Raw genomic sequence first — 18,252 nt, 5'->3', positions numbered from 1 at the left:
CCTAGACTCCAGGTTAGTGCATCAAAGGAAAAACTCTATGGGCTCAGTGACTGGCATGAACGTCCTTTCTGGAACTTGAACTTGAATCATCCAGCACTCTTCTTTAGGTAATGTGGCGTTGTAGGTTCCGGTGAAGCTTGGTACTCCTATGTTCAGATATCTAGTGACTTCCTTCAAGTGGCGTCCAAAGGGTGTATCTTCATCCGGTTGCGTGAACTTGTTCCTTGCATCCGCCATCCTAAAAGAGTAGAAAAGATGAGAAGTCAGAATGAGAAGAGAGTGAGTAGTGATCTAGGGCTTTAGCTTAGTGGTCGTGTCCTACAGTCATCGTGTGCTCTGATACCATCTTGTAGCGACCAGACCTCAAACGATCCAATCTCGGTGCTTAGGTGTCATCCCTGGATTAGTAATTCTGACACCACACAGTACTTGAAGGATTTATAACAGAGTAGCAATCACACACTTATTACATTGAGTGTCTCAAAAGAGAACTTATTGCAATAAATATGGCTTAAGTCCATCTAATAACGATAACAGCGGAAGGCTTGGAAGATAAGTGAGTCCATCAACTCCAACGGCATCACTGAGTATAGAACCACGACCTAAAAACACCTTACTCGTCGTTTGAAAAGTCTGCAACATGAACGTTGCAGCCCGAAACGGGTCAGCACATGGAATATACTGGCAATGTAACACATAGAGAACAATGAAAGAATAAGGCTATTCTATATGCATATTTGGCTGGTGGAAAGCTCTATGGTTATAGTTTTGCGTAAAGCCAATTTTTCCCTACTGCAAAGGAAATAATTTGATTTAACTAACATGGTGGTTGTTAAACATTGAGAGTGTAGACACGCTCTCAATCCCAATTAAAACATCATCATTAGAACCCAACAAAATTAATTAGAGTAACATGATGAGATTCACATGATAATCCAAGTACTAGATACTCAAGATGTCCATAACCGGGGACACGGCTAACCATGATTAGTTTATACACTCTGCAGAGGTTTGCGCACTTTTCCCCACAAGACTCGATCTCCTTTGTTGGGATTCTCGCACTACAGGGTGTTTGAGAAACGGATGACCGAGACATAGTCTTTCAGAAGCACTAACACCTTACGAACGAGTAGACCGTTACACCTACTTTCCCCTACATCTGCTAGTCTACCACTGTAAGAGTTCTCACAACTTAGTCAACTATGCTAGAGCCTATAGTAGCTTGTGGCTGCACACGGAAGCTTCTAGTATGATATAATCTCATGATCCCTTTGAGCCTGGGTGGCGGTCCAAAAGAAAAACAGGCAATCGCTGGAATACCCAGGTGCCTCAATCCACCCAGATGTGTGTTTAAGTTGCCACCTTAGATAAACCATTATTTTAACAAACTCACATCTGTCATGGATTTCACTCACCCAATCCATGTCTACTAACATAACATGGCAATATAAGCAACGTAGAAGTAACTCCCAAAGGTTTGATAATAACAGGTAATAGGTACTACCTCAACTACTTCCCAAAACACACAATTTAATTAGATCCTAATCATGCAATGTGTGAGGATTGATCTAATGCAATAAAAACTGGGTAAAAGGAAGTATGATCAAAGTGTTACTTGCCTTGCTGATGATCCGCGAAACCTAGCGATTTGAAGTAGCAAGCGGCGCACTCCGGATACTCTATCGCAAACAAACAAGCATACAATAAGTACTCAACTAATGCACAGGTAAAACTCAAATAAGAGATCTAACCAGAAAGTTCAACTTAAGAACTCCGGTTGGCAAAAAGAATCAAATCGAACGAAGCAACGAAAGACAAACGACAAAAGAAACAAGCTTCGTTTACTATTCTGGATCTAGGTTAAATTTTACAAAGGCAAAAACTTGTTTGAGTTGGTTAAACGGAAAGAGGGTTTCGAGACGAAACTCCAGGCGCTTGAATCGCCTGATTCCGATAAACAAAAGAAAAGTTATACTAGAACGAAAATCGGATCAGAAATTGCGATCAGAAAAATCACGAATTTAATCCGAGAAAAAGAAAAACGACGAACAGATTAACGAATGAACGGTCGTTATCTGATCTAAATGATAAACGCGTTCGTTAAAACGAACGAACGAGCGAACACTCGCTAATTAACTAATCCAAAAAAACCGATCTATCGAAAAAAATGAATCTAAAAAAACAAAAAAACATTAGAAAAACCGAACGGTTTTTCTAAAAAAACGGCGGCGGCGGTCAATCTCGTCGGCGGCGGCTGGGGCTGGGCGCGGCTATTGTTAGGGTTTGCGGGGCGGTGGCAGCTGGGCTGCTCGGGCCTCGGGGCGGCGCTATTTAAAGCTCGGCCGGTAGGAGTCCGGGCCGGGTCCGGCTCTAAATCCGTTCGGCGTTTTTTAATAATTATGCTCAGAAAAAAACAAAATAAATACTAAACGGACTTCAAAAATCCCGAAATAAATTTTTCCTGGCTTCTAAAATCAAGCCGCACAGGATGAACATTTATTTGAGGCCTAAATGCAATTTTGAAAAACGCGCATTTTTCCTAATTTCAAATAAAATAGCAAATAAAACCAAAATAAAATCTTATTTGATTTTTTATTAATTCCTCAATATTTCCTTATTTTGGGAAAGTCATTTTATTCCCTCTCTCATTTTTTTGATAATAGAAATAATTGAAGATAAAATAAATAAAATCAAATGATCCTATTTTCAAAATTTGAGCAAACTCAAATATGAAAATAACGGAATCCCCAACTCTCTCCGAGGGTCCTTGAGTTGCGTAGAATTTCTAGGATCAACCAAATGCAATAAAATATGATATGTAATGATGATCTAGTGTATAACATTCCAAATTGAAAATTTGGGATGTTACACCTCTAGAAAGATTAGACAGAAGTAAGACGAGCTGTAATTGTACGTACATGTAAATAACTCAAATGTGACAATGGTATGATAATACAATATGATGGCGGTTGTCATTGATCAAGAAGGAAATCCAAAAGGAACTCGAGTTTTGGGTGCGATCGCTCGGGAATTGAGACTTATAAATTTCACTGAAAGAGTCTCATGAGCTCCTGAGGTATTAAAAATACTAGTAGTAGAGACTATGATATAGTAGGGTATCAGAATATACATGAAAAAAAGAATAATTAGATAATAATAAGAATAAAAATTCTAATCTTAATAAAAGGAAGGGTTCGAATAGCATCTACTAATATTACCGAAAACTTTGTGAAAATACTTCTACGAGAAGGTTTTATTGAAAACGTTCGAAAACCATATGGAAAGTAAGAAATCTTTCTTGGCACGTGCCCCTGCTCCTAGTCTTCGAACTAGTCATTAATGGTCGACAACATAGGTACCCTTTTTCGGTATGCGTTGCGAACACTTCCATTTTTAGCGTCTCATCTTCTCTGGAGAAGCTCAAATTGAACGGATAGAGTAGATGGTCCAACTACATAACTTCTTCTTTTTCATTACTTCCATGGCCGTGCCCCGTGGCATGGCAACACCTGTACCATTGAAATGGTTCGTCAATAGAGGTGTTCCCGCTGGTGCCTCTTCTTCCAATGGTACTATAATTCCTATTCCTATCCCTTTATTCCCTTTTTTGGTCTATCTACATTTAAGGAAATATATACGCTCCATGGACAGAGCTAAAAGTGGAGGGTTGATCAAAGCAAGCCGCCCTATTCTATTACCAGACAAAATGGAGAGAAGCTCATCCACTAGAAATGCTTTATTTCATTTTGTTCCCATTCTCCATTTCCTTATTATCAAATCCATGGCGGACTTGTCATATTAGAATCTTTCTACGGTCTGCTCTATTTACAATTCTTTTGTACTCTCTTCTCTTTACCATGTGATAGGTCAGCGAAGCGTGAGCGGGCGCTCCGAAGTAAAGTACAACCACTTCAGCCTAAGGGGAATAAGCAACAAAATGACAAGATGAGGTGCCCCGGGCACCCCCATATAGAAAGAAGGGTCGAAGGTTTTGGGCCTATAGCTTTCCCCGCACCCCCTCGTCGAGTGGTGCTTGTTTGGGGGGTGTGCCACCAGAAAGCGGGCTTGAAGCTCTCACCTTACCAACGAGCCGACTGCTGATGGCTGTTCGTCACGATTATTACAAAAAAGTGAAGACGAATCTTTCTATTTCACATGGAGGAGTGTGCATCTTTATGTTGGGTGTTCTTCTGTCGTGTGACTCGATGGCTTATGTGCGACCTGTGGCCCATGCCTCCTATTCTATTTGTTCAGGGCAGGCGGCGTGAACTCTGATTCGACCCGGGTATTCAATCCCGCCACTCAGATGCTCAATTGACTCCTTAACCTTGATAGGAAGATGGCTTATTCCAAAATTCGTGCATAAGGGTGAGGAACTTTGGATGAATTAATGCGAATGGGTGAAAGCTGAAGGAAATATGCCCTAGAGGAAATAATAAAGTTGTTATTTTATATTTCCTCATTCATGATAAAGGTTTATTATTCATGCTAGAATTGTATTGATCGAAAACTTAAATACATGTGTGAATACATAAAAAAATACCGTGTCCCTAGTAAGCCTCTACTAGACTAGCTCGTTGATCAAAGAGGGCTAAGGTTTCCTAACCATAGACATGTGTTGTCATTTGATAACGGGATCACAACATTAGGAGAATGATGTGATGGACAAGACCCATCCGTTAGCTCGACATATTGATCGTTCAGTTTATTGCTATTGTTTTCTTAATGTCAAATACATATTCCTCCGACTATGAGATTATGCAACTCCCGGATACCGGAGGAATACCTTGTGTGCTGCCAAACGTCACAACATAAGTGGGTGATCATAAAGATGCTCTACAGGTATCTCCGAAGGTGTTTGTTGAGTTGGCATAGATCGAGATTAGGATTTGTCACTCCGAGTATCGGAGAGGTATCTCTGGGCCCTCTTGGTAATACACATCATAAGAATCCTTGCAAGAAAAGTGTCTAATGAGTTAGTTGCAGACGATGTATTACGGAACGAGTAAAGAGACTTGCTAGTAACGAGATTGAACTAGGTATGAAGATACCAACGATCTAATCTCGGTCAAGTAACATACCAATGGACAAAGGGAATTACATATGTTATCATAAGGTTCGACCGATAAAGGTATTCATAGATATGTAGGAACCAATATGGGCATCCAGGTTCCGCTATTGGTTATTGACCGAAGAGGTGTCTCAGTCATGTCTACATAGTTCTTTAACCCGTAGGGTTCGCACGCTTAACGTTCGTTGACGATATATTGTTATATGAGTTATATGATTTAGTGACCGAAAGTTGTTCGGAGTCCCGGATGAGATCACGGACATGACGAGGAGTCTTGAAATGGTCAAGAGGTAAAGATTTATATATATAATGATGGTATTCGGACACCGAATAGTTTCGGAGTGCACCGGTAGTCACCGGGTCACCGGAAGGGGTTCCGGACACCCCCGGTAAGTGTATGGGCTTAATGGGCCAAAGGAGGGGACATACCAGCCCACTAGGGGGCTGGTGCACCCCTTTACATGGCTGGCCAGCCCTAGGGGAAGGAAAGGGGAGGGGTGGCCCCTCCTGCCTTTCCCTCCTCGTGAGAGAAAGGAAAGGGGAGGGGGCTCCTGCTCTTGCCTTCCTCCCGCACTCATATATGGAAGGGGCGGGGCATGGCTTGGGGAAGTCCCCAAGTAGGATTTGGCCCTACTTGGGGCGCCCCTTGGCCTCTCCCCTCTCCCCCACCTATATATATGTGGGAGGGGGGCGCCTAGCAAGGACAAAACATTGTCTTAGCCGTGTGTGGCGCCCCCTCCACCGTTTACACCCTCGGTCATATTTTCGCTGTGCTTAGGCGGAGCCCTACGGAGATAACTTTACCATCACCATCACCATGCCGTCGTGCTGCTGAAACTCATCCACTATGTCATAGGATATCCGCGGCCACCTATGGGACCGGGTGGCCCCTTGCTGGTTCGGTGGGGGGACGTCGCGTTGCACAAAGAGCAGAAAGGCGCGCGGCAGCACGGCAGAAAGCACACGACCAATTTACCCAGGTTCGGGCCGCCGCGAGGTGTAAAACCCTACTCCTACTTTGGTGGATTGATGGTGGAATGAGTGTGGTGACGTGTAGGACACTTGCCTAGTAAGGGTCGTAGCGACTACGCGCGTATCGTGGCTTGGGGTTGTCAAGTTTCTAATCTCCTAACCCCCCCTACGAGTGCCATGGGCCTCCTTTTATAGATTAAGGGGTCACCACAGTGGCAAAGTGGTCATTATCTACTAATATGATAGCAAACAGTGCTATCATACCTAACTCTGCGGGCTGATAGGGTGCATTAAATGCACAACTTAGTGTCACATCACTGATTGACCGGCAAGGTCTGCCGGGCTATCTTGCCGGCTCTGTTGGGGAACATAGTATTTCAAAATTTTTGCCTACGATCACGCCAGATCTATCTAGGAGAAGCATAGCAACGAGCGAGGAGAGTGTGTCCACGTGCCCTTGTAGACCAAAAGCGGAACCGTTTAGTAACGTGGTTGATGTAGTCGAACGTCTTCGCGATCCAACCGATCAAGTACCGAACGCACGACACCTCCGCGATCTGCACACATATAGCTCGGTGACGTCCCTCGAACTCTTAATCCAGCTGAGGCCAAGGGATAGTTTCGTCAGCACGACGGCATGGTGACGGTGATGATGAAGTTACCCCCCTTTCCTATTCCAACTAGGAGAAGGAAGGGAAGGAGGAAGAGGGGAGAAGGAAGGAGGGGGGCGCCGCCCCCTCCTAGTCTAATTTGGACCAGTCCATGGGGGGGCGCGCGGCCATCCCTTGAGGCCCTTCTCTCCTTTCCCGTATGGCCCATTGAGGACCAATACTTCCCCCGGTGAATTCCCGTAACTCTCCGGTACTTTGAAAAATATCCGAATCACTCTGAACCTTTTCGATGTCCGAATATAGCCTTCCAATATATCGATCTTTACCTCTCGACCATTTCGAGACTCCTCGTCATGTCCGTGATCTCATCCGGGACTCCGAACAAACTTCGGTCATCAAATCACATAATTCATAATACAAATCGTCATCGAACATTAAGCATGCGGACCCTACGGGTTCGAGAACTATGTAGACATGACCGAGACACATCTCCGGTCAATAACCAATAGCGGAACCTGGATGCTCATATTGGCTCCTACATATTCTACAAAGATCTTTATAGGTCAAACGGCATAACAACATACGTTGTTCCCTTTGTCATCGGTATGTTACTTGCCCGAGATTCAATCGTCGGTATCCTCATACCTAGTTCAACCTCATTACCGGCAAGTCTCTTTACTCATTCCATAATGCATCATCCTGCAACTAACTCATTAGTCACATTTCTTGCAAGGCTTAGTGATGTACATTATTGAGAGGGCCCAGAGATACCCCTCCGATACACGGAGTGAGAAATCCTAATATCGATCTATGCCAACCCAACAAACACCTTCGGAGACACTTGCAGAGCATCTTTATAATCACCCAGTTATGTTGTGACGTTTGATAGCACACAAGGTGTTCCTCCGGTATTTGAGAGTTGCATAATCTCATAGTTAGAGGAACATGTATAAGTCATGAAGAAAGCAATAGCAATAAACTAAACGATCATAGTGCTAAGCTAACGAATGGGTCTTGTCCATCACATCATTCTCTAATGATGTGATCCCGTTGATCAAATGACAACACATGTCTATGGCTAGGAAACTTAACCATCTTTGATTAACGAGCTAGTCAAGTAAGCATACTAGGGACACTCTGTTTGTCTATGTATTCATACATGTACTAAGTTTCCGGTTAATACAATTCTAGAATGAATAATAAAAATTTATCATGATATAATGAAATATAAATAACAACTTTATTATTGCCTCTAGGGCATATTTCCTTCAGTCTCCCACTTGCACTAGAGTTAATAATCTAGTTCACATCGCCATGTGATTTAACATCAATAGTTCACATCGTCATGTGATTTAACACTATAGTTCACATCGCCATGTGACCAATACCCAAAGGGTTTACTAGAGTCAATAATTTAGTTCACATCGCCATGTGATTAACATCTAAAGAGTACTAAGGTGTGATCATGTTTTGCTTGTGAGAGAAGTTTAGTCAACGGGTCTGCCACATTCAGATCCGTATGTATTTTGCAAATTTTTATGTCTACAATGCTGTGCATGGAGCTACTCTAGCTAATTGCTCCCACTTTCAATATGTATCCAGATTGATACTTAGAGTCATCTGGATCGGTGTCAAAACTTGCATCGACGTAACCCTTTACGACGAACTTTTTGTCACCTCCATAACCTAGAAACATATCCTTATTCTACTAAGGATAATTTTGACCGCTGTCCAGTGATCCACTCCTGGATCACTATTGTACCCTCTTGCCAAACTCATGGTGAGGTACACAATAGGTCTGGTACACAGCATAGCATACTTCATAGAACCTATGACTGAGGCATAGGGAATGAATTTTCATTCTCTTTCTATTTTCTCCCGTGGTCGGGTTTTGAGTTTTTACTCAACTTCACACCTTGCAACACATGCAAGAACTCCTTCTTTGACTGTTCCATTTTGAACTACTTCAAAATCTTGTCAAGGTATGTACTCATTGAAAAAACTTATCAAGCGTCTTGATCTATCTCTATAGATCTTGATGCTCAATATGTAAGCAGATTCATCGAGGTCTTTCTTTGAAAAACTCCTTTCAAAAACTCCTTTATGCTTTCCAAAAAATTCTACATCATTTCCGATCAACAATATGTCATTCACATATACTTATTAGAAAAGCTGTAGTGCTCCCACTCACTTTCTTGTAAATACAGGCTTCACCGCAAGTCTGTATAAAACTATATGCTTTGATCAACTCATGAAAGCGTATATTCCAACTCCAAGATGCTTGCACCAGTCCATAAATGGATCGCTGGAGCTTGCACACTTTGTTAGCACCTTTTGGATTGACAAAATCTTCTGGTTGCATCATATACAACTTTTCTTTAAGATATCCATTAAGGAATACAGTTTTGACATCCATTTGCCAGATTTCATAAAATGGGGCAATTGCTAACATGATTTGGACAGACTTAAGCATCGCTACGAGTGAGAAAATCTCATCGTAGTCAACACCTTGAGCTTGTCAAAAACCTTTTCCGACAAGTCTAGCTTTGTAGATAGTAACACTACTATCAACGTCCGTCTTCCTCTTGAAGATCCATTTATTCTCAGTGGCTCACCGATCATCGGGCAAGTCAATCAAAGTCCACACTTTGTTCTCATACATGGATCGCATCTCAGATTTCATGGCCTTAAGCCATTTCGCGGAATCTGGGCTCATCATCGCTTCCTCATAGTTCATAGGTTTGTCATGGTCAAGTAACATGACCTCCAGAACAGGATTACCGTACCACTCTGGTGTGGACCTTACTCTGGCTGACCTACGAGGTTTAGTAGTAACTTGATCTGAAGTTTCATGATCATCATCATTAACTTCCTCACTAATTGGTGTAGGCATCACTAGAACTCATTTCTATGATGAACTTCTTTCCAATTCGGGAGCAGGTACAATTACCTCATCAAGTTCTACTTTCCTCCCACTCACTTCTTTTGAGAGAAACTCCTTCTCTAGAAAGGATCCATTCTTAGCAATGAATGTCTTGCCTTCGGATCTGTGATAGAAGGTGTACCCAACATTTTCTTTTGGGTATCCTATGAAGACGCACTTCTCCGATTTGGGTTCAAGCTTATCAGGTTGAAACTTTTTCACATAAGCATCGCAAACCCAAACTTTAAGAAACGACAGCTTAGGTTTCTTGCCAAACCATAATTCATACGGTGTCATCTCAATGGATTTAGACGGTGCCCTATTTAACGTGAATGTAGCTGTCTCTAATGCATAATCCCAAAACGATAGTGGTAAATCGGTAAGAGACATCATAGATTGCACTATATCCAATAAAGTACGGTTATGACGTTCGGACACACCATTACGCTATGGTGTTCCAGGTGGCGTGAGTTGCGAAACTTATTCCACATTGTTTCAAATGAAGACCAAACTCGTAACTCAAATATTCGCCTCCGCGATCAGATCGTAGAAACTTTATTTTCTCATTACGATGATTTTCCACTTCACTCTGAAATTCTTTGAACTTTTCAAATGTTTCAGACTTATGTTTCATCAAGTAGATATACCCATATCTGCTCAAATCATCCATGAAGGTTAGAAAATAACGATACCCGCTGCGAGCCTCAACACTCATCGGACCACATACATCAGTATGTATTATTTCCAATAAGTCAGTTGCTCGCTCCATTGTTCCGGAGAACGGAGTCATAGTCATCTTGCCCATGAGGCATGGTTCGCAAGCATGAAATGATTCATAATCAAGTGATTCCAAAAGTCCATCCGCGTGGAGTTTCTTCATGCGCTTTACACCAATATGACTACTACCTCTTGAGCACTGCGTTGGTTTTCCCTTGAAGAGGAAAGGGTGATGTAGTAAAGTAGTATAAGTATTTCCCTCAGTTTTTGAGAACCAAGGTATCAATCCAGTAGGAGGTCACGCTCAAGTCCCTTGTACCTACACAAACAAATAAGAACCTCGCAACCAACGCGATAAAGGGGTTGTCAATCCCTTCACGGTCACTTACGAGAGTGAGATCTGATAGAGATGATAAGGTAATATTTTTGGTATTTTTATGATAAAGAGTAAAAGTAAAGAAAGCAAAGTAAACAGTAATGGAAATAACGGGAGATTAATATGATGGAAAATAGACCCGGGGGCCATAGGTTTCACTAGTGGCTTTTCTCAAGAGCATAAGTATTACGGTGGGTGAACAAATTACTGTCGAGCAATTGATAGAATTGAGCATAGTTATGCGAATATCTAGGTATGATCATGTATATAGGCATCACGTCCGAGACAAGTAGACCGACTCCTGCCTGCATCTACTACTATTACTCCACACATCGACCACTATCCAGCATGCATCTAGAGTATTAAGTTCACAAGAACAGAGTAACACTTTAAGCAAGATGACATGATGTAGAGGGATAAACTCATGCAATATGATATAAACCCCATCTTTTTTATCCTCGATGGCAACAATACAATACGTGCCTTGCTGCCTGTCGGTGTCAAAACCGGCGGATCTCGGGTAGGGGGTCCCGAACTGTGCGTCTAAGGCGGATGGTAACAGGAGGCAGGGGACACGATGTTTTACCCAGGTTCGGGCCCTCTTGATGGAGGTAAAACCCTACGTCCTGCTTGATTTATTCTTGATGATATGAGTATTACAAGAGTTGATCTACCACGAGATCGGAGAGGCTAAACCCTAGAAGCTAGCCTATGGTATGATTGTATGTTGTCCTACAGACTAAAACCCTCTGGTTTATATAGACACCGGAGGGGGCTCGGGTTACACAAGGTCGGTTACAAAGGAGGAGATATCCATATCCGTACTGCCTAGCTTGCCTTCCACGCCAAGTAGAGTTCCATCCGGACACGAGACGAAGTCTTCAATCTTGTATCTTCATAGTCCAACAGTCCGGCCAAAGGATATAGTCCGGCTGTCCGGAGACCCCCTAATCCAGGACTCCCTCAGTAGCCCCTGAACCAGGCTTCAATGACGATGAGTCCGGCGCGCAGTGTTGTCTTCGGCATTGCAAGGCGGGTTCCTCCTTCGGATACACCACAGAAGAGTTCGAATAAAAGGATAGTGTCCGACCCTGCAAAATAAGTTCCACATACCACCGTAGAGAGGATAATATTTCTAATCTGCTGACACATTTTGGTAACATGACATCATGCCATGGCTCGGTGATTATTCGAACCGTTTTTCTTTAACTAGCCCCGCACATAACACGAGGCAGTTTCTTGACACGTCTTGTCAAAGCAGAGATCGTGTCCCCCTTATTATGGGATTCTCATCAATACGGGTATGGGTAACCCAACGATGCCTAGGACTCCTAGATTTTAGGCAAGTCCCAAATGGCCACGAGGAGGATGCTTGATATTCACCCTCTTTATAAAGGGTCAAGGCTTTTACTTTTTTCCTCCCGTGCTCAATCGAATCCTTCCCCCGCCTCGAGTTCTAACACCCAAAGCCCAGGTCAGGTGCTTCGGACCTTCAATCATGTGCGGATCCAGCCTCCAGGGCCGGTGGATGCCCTCGTCAGTCACGGAAGAGGATATCAAGAAGTTGAGGGAGGCAAGATACTTGACCGCCAAAGTCTCGCATCGGCTGCCCGCCCGAGGGCAGGTCGTCCCTACTCTTGAACCCAATGAAGACGCCGTGTTCATCTCCCACTTCCTCTGAGGACTAGGCCTCACTCTGGATCCCTTCGTTAGGGGTTTGATGTTCTATTACGGGCTTGATTTCCACGATCTAGCCCTGGATTCCTTTCTCCACATATCGGCATTTATTGTTGTATGTGAGGCCTTCCTCCGCATTACCCCTCACTTTGGCATGTGGCTCAAGACCTTTGACGTGAAGCCGAAGACGGTTGAGGGGCAGTACGCAGCGTGCGGAGGTGCATTAATAAGCAAGATTGTTGGAGCTCCGTGGCCAAAAGGTTCCTTTCCAGAGGTGCCCGGATTATGGCAACGGGAGTGGTTCTACATCACTGCTCCCAGAAGTGCCAAGTGGGTAGCTTCCCCCACCTTTCGCTCGGGCCCTCCACCACAACTGATGTCATGGATCAGCAGGGGGCTGAGCTGGGGTCCAGCCAAGGATGTGCCCATAATACAGAGCCGCATCCAGGATCTCTTCGAGGGAGGTTTTAGTTTGGTTATGGTAGTGCAAGTCATGCTGGTTCGTCAAGTCCAGCCTTGCAAACGCCGGCCCCTCCGCATGTGGGAGTTCAACCCAGAAGGACCGCGCACTATTCAGAATTTCCTCGGCCTGATGCACGAGGAGATGTATAAATCATTCTTCAGACCTCAAATAGAGTGTCCGGACACTACCGAGGATGTGGGCCTGAGTAGCAACCACACCATCGACCAAGTAAGTAATCCTCTAGCCGAACACACCGTTTTTCATTTATCATGACGTCATTCTGAGAAATCACTCTTTGACCAGGACTGGCTAACAAAGGCGAAGATGATTCGGTGTTCGGCCCCCCTTCCTGAGGGTTTGGACAATCCGGTACTGGAAAAGATGCTCGAGCTAGCGCCTTGCCCGACGCCCTCAAAGGAAGATGAAGGGGGGGAATAATGAGGGCAAAAGCGGGCCCCCACCGCTACCAATTCCAACCGAGGGAATGAGCGCCTCCATGAAGGAGGATAACCAAGGGGAAGAATCTGACATTCTCTCGCTCCAGGGAAGGAAGAGGACTGCCTCTGAAAATCCGGAAACCAAGGCTTCCAAATGGGAGAAGAAGTCTCCACCAGAGGGTCCTGCCTCGGAGGGTGCTCTTGCCGCACAAAGTCCGCGCGGGGATCAGCCCTCTAACGAGCCGTAAGTGATCAAAAAATGCTTAATAGTAAAGATATTCTACCTTACTTCCGAGGAAAATAACCGAAGCGTTTATCTTGCAGTTCGGATCTAAGCCCTTCTCAGTAGAGCTCGTCTTCGGGGGATCTTCTTTCGGAGATGATGGAGAGCGAAACGCCTCCCCCGGACTCCCCGGCTCAAGAAGCGGGCGACCTTGAAGTGTCATCACAGAGAGTTTCTCCGGATCCGGCAAGGCCAGAAGGTAATCCCATGGTCACCCGAAGCCCTCAGTATCCGGCTCTTGAAGAGAGCAACCAAAAGAATCCGGCACCGTCTGGTATGCGATCAGACGCACTGAGGGATCTGCTAGGGCGAGCCACTATCTCAGAAGAGCACCGTACATTGATGGGTACGGTGATTGAAAGGATTTTGTCTGCCGAAAGCGGGTTGCATGATGCCTTTATGAGTCTACTAACGGGCTTTGAGGTACGTAAAATGATATACATTTGTGATAGTACCGCACATTTTTAGGTGTGCCCTGTGTAGATAGTAGCCCCTGAGACTCTGGTTGTCGCCGAGAACGGCGGCAAACAGAGGATCGTAGTCCCAGGTAATAACCATACCACTTTTATGTGCAGGTGGTGGAAGCTCCGGTGGCTAGCGGGACTAATGAGTTTGCCGAACTAAAGCGGCAACTGGATGCGGCAGATGCCGACATCGAGCTTGTTAACAAGCGGCTTGATGAGGCACAGGGTAAGTGATGTTTTCTGGTGAATGTCACATAGTAAGAGCAGCATTATGCCAGTATCTTTAATATGTTGTGACTGCAGATGGAGCTACCACCGTGGAGACCCTTCGGGCGGAACTTGCCTGAGCCAAAGAACAAGTAAGGAGTAGTAATGCGGCTGCTTTGAAGACGGTCGAAGAGTTAAGAGCCGAGAAGGCCGCGCATTGCGAGAGCAAAGAGAAAATGTCTAAGATGGCTGTAAAGTTAAAAGACACTGCCGACCGTTGCCAGTTCCTTGAAGAAGAAAACCGAGCGAAGGCGACGGACCTTGAAAAGGCCACGATGGCGACCAAAGACACCCGCTCTGCCATGAGAGCAAAGAAGGAGGAGCTGCGTGAAGCCGGCGATATTGTGGCTGGGAAGCCCTTTATGCCGCGGAGGAAGTTCGGAGATCCGCGATATGCCCCTCTGGATCGGTTGTGGAGTTCGGTAGACGCATATCTGGACTTGACGGCGAGCGCTATCGATGCGGCCGAATACTTCCGAGATCAAACATATCGTGAAGTGGACTAGCTATTCTGGTCGCAATTTAACTTTCCAGAGCATCCGCTTCCACTTACTGATCAGCTTGCCGAATGGGCCGAACTCAATAGGTTGTCCGGACTCGCAATGAGGTCTGTTGTGGATCATCTGTGGCCGGAGAGGCCGAAGCCGAACAACTATTTTAGCTTGGTGCAGCAGTTCCTTGGTGCGGTGCCGCGCATTAATGCGATGAAGAGGTCGACGCACATAGAAGGCTCGCGGATGGCCCTTGCCCATGTCAAAGCATACTGGGCGGAGATGAATGCCACCACTGTTGCGGCGCAGGGTTCGACCATAGGCCGAGTGGCTGCCGAGCACTATTTTGAAGAAGTTCTTGAGGGTGCTCGTTTGATAGAGGCCCAGTGCTCGAAGAATATTATGTTTGAGTGACATGTATTCCCATTGTAAAAACAATGTTTTATTAAATTTGTCAAGGCTGTATTTATACTTTTGCCCGAAAGTATATGATGCCTCCTGTGCGGCCGTTTATGTATATATGTATATAACCTGAAAGATTGCAGTCATCGGCTTCAGCCCCCACGCATATAATGCGGGGGTGTTCGCAGAAGACGCGTGTTCACACTTAATCCAACGTCTTGGTCCTATTAAGGAGGTGATAGCGCAGCGAACTAGGCAACCAGACTATAATGCTTTAACACTTTCACTTAGCCAGAGGAGTTTGACAGTGGGGCTACTATATAGCCCCTGGTGGCTCCGCACTTACCCGAATTCGGGGTGCGTACATGCCTGGCCGGGAAACGGTCCTTCGTTAAGGCGGAGGAATTCTAAGATTCCGATAGGTCATCGAGTGGTTGACCATTCTCACGCTATATCATGACAGTCAGTTTTCGGCTTTCTCTACTAAGGTGCTCGTCCGGATGAACCAGGGCACAATCGCAGTAGTTCTCCTGGTGCCGCCTTAGCCGATAGAGCGGAACGTAAGGCATCAAAACACAGGAGCCGGGTAAACCCAACATTTGACCAAAGACTTGATTCGGAGCTGATGCATATAAGGCCAAACTCGCGACGCCGAACACTCCCTAAGGTATTCGGTCTTTATGGTGTATAGCGGGCTAAACAGTGCCCTTTGTAAGAAGCCCCTTGGTGTCCAGGTATGTGCATTATTCTGACGTGACCACATGCCAAGACGTCAGCATCCTTCTCAATTGTACTGAGAATCCGAGGGATGTGTATCAACAAGAGACAGTAAAAAGGTTGACGCAGGGTCTTAATCTAAAAAGAATCCTTGGAACGGGTCCCTGCTGCACGTCTGCGCCTGTGTCTCCGTTGTGCCGTATCCTGGATGGGTGTAGCACGATGGTCATCTGTAAAAGAGAGGAACTTAGGTGAAAAGTTGTCATGCAAAAAGGTAGGTTTAAAGAAACCATGTACAATTCAAGGTGAGTAAAAATTGCCACTTGTCTGCGCGCGTTGAGCCCCTTGTATTTGTAATAGGGGTGTGGCCATCAAACCTGTATGAATTACGTATAGCTGCGCCAGACTCGTCTAACCGTGTCCGTGGTCTTGACGACCTATCGAATGCTTTAGTTGGTGAGGCCGTTTTAGTGTGCGGCTGCCAAGGCAACCGCACTCTCTTCGGCGCGTAGGGATCGCTCAATATTTCCATTTACTGTAATGATGCCACATGGATCGGGCATCTTAAGTGTGAGGGAAGCGTAATGCGGTATTGCATTAAAGCGAGCGAAAGCTTCGCGTCCAAGTAGTGCTTGATAGCCACTTTGGAATGGAGCAATGTGGAAGGTTAAATTTTTGCTATGGAAGTTATCGGGGAAGCCGAATATAACCTCTAGTAGCAGGGAGCCCATGCAATGAGCCCCTGGGCCTGGCGTTACTCCTTTAAAGGTAGTATTGCTGTGGCAAATTTTCGTTGGGTCTATCCCCATTTTGTGGACTGTGTCCTGATATATCAGGTTTAGACTGCTGCCACCGTCCATCAGGACTCGTGTGAAGTGGTATCCGTCAATTATTGGATCTAATACCAAGGCAGCCCATCCTGCGCGCTGGATACTTGCCGAGTAATCCTGATGGTCGAAGGTGATCGGTTGAGACGGCCAGTGGCAGAACTCTGCGGTGATAGGCCCTTGGGCATATTTATCTGGGAGTGCCGCTTTGTTTCTCCCCTTTATCACGTGTAACACGTTTACTGTTTTGACTTCTGGTGGAAATTTCTTCTGTTCCCCAGTGCTTTGCTTGCGAGGCTCATCCTCGTCTTCGCTTGGTGTATCCTGCCCCTTATGTTCGGCGTTGAGCTTGCCGGACTACTTGAAGACCCAACATTCTCTGTGGGTATGATTTGCAGGTTTATCGGGGGTGCTATGGATCTGACATATTTGGTTCAGAATTTTGTTTAGGCTGGACAGTTCATCTCTGGCGCCTTTAGAGGGAGGCTTTTGCTGACCTGGCCGAGAGCTTCTGAATCCGGCGTTTACCGCCGTGCTCTTCGGGTTGTCTTCTTTATTCCGGCGCTTATTATTTTTGCTGCGTCGTGATTTCCCGTTTCCATCTCTAACTTCGGATGTACTTGAGTCGCTGGTGCTGCATCGGGCTAGCCAGCTATCCTCGCCCGCGCAAAAGCGGGTCATGAGGCTTGTTAATGCTGCCATTGTTCTCGGCTTTTCTTGGCCGAGGTGTCTGGCAAGCCATTCGTCTCGGATGCTGTGCTTAAAAGCTGCCAAGGCTTCGGCGTCCGGACAGTCGACTATTTGGTTCTTTTTAGTAAGAAACCTGTTCCAAAGCTTTCGAGCTGACTCTCCGGGATGTTGAGTTATATGACTCAAATCGTCCACATCCGGAGGTCGGACATAAGTCCCTTGAAAATTTGCCCGAAAAGCGTATTCGAGCTCTTCCCAGCTTCCAATGGAGCTTTCGGGGAGGCTTTTAAGCCAGTGCCGAGCTGGCCCTTTGAGCTTGAGGGATAAGTACTTGATGGCGTGGAGATCATCTCCTTGAGCCATATGGATATGGAGGATATAGTCCTCAATCCAGACCCCAGGGTCTGTTGTTCCATCATATGCCTCTATGTTTACGGGTTTGAATCCCTCTGGAAATTCATGGTCCAGCACCTCATCGGTGAAACATAGGGGGTGTGCGGCACCCCTGAATCTGGGTGTACCGTGGTGTTCAGATGTTTGTTGTGTTGCATTGTATGCTGGAGCACGCTTGCGTGGTCCATAGATGGATCTGGTTGCGCCGTCCTTTTGATGCGAGCCCTTGCGTGGATCGCGTATTGGCTTATGTGCGGCATTGTTTGCTGCTATATGTTGGCCGTGAGGTCGTCTATCCGGCCAGATGGCCGTTTTAATTTTTGGTTGCGGGGGATCTAAGGCCTCCTCATCGAATTCAGGTAGCAACTTCCGCTTCAGGTAGCTCTTGGTGTGGCGATTACCACCGTACTTTGCTGCTGTGTTGACTACTTTACTCCATCTGATTCTGAGTGTGTCTTGCGCAGCCTTGAG

At 45.5% G+C, this 18,252-nt stretch overlaps 1 pseudogene; it reads left to right on the top strand.

Moving 5' to 3' along the window:
- Nucleotides 1-3,442: 3,442 nt before the first annotated feature.
- LOC125532543 lies at nt 3,443-7,630 on the top strand (annotated as a pseudogene).
- Nucleotides 7,631-18,252: the final 10,622 nt, after the last annotated feature.

The sequence above is a fragment of the Triticum urartu genome, chromosome 1 (genome assembly GCF_003073215.2).
Source record: "Triticum urartu cultivar G1812 chromosome 1, Tu2.1, whole genome shotgun sequence".
NCBI lineage: Eukaryota > Viridiplantae > Streptophyta > Magnoliopsida > Poales > Poaceae > Triticum > Triticum urartu.
Note: the sequence above shows the minus strand (reverse complement) of the source record. Positions and strands in the feature narration are given on the sequence as shown.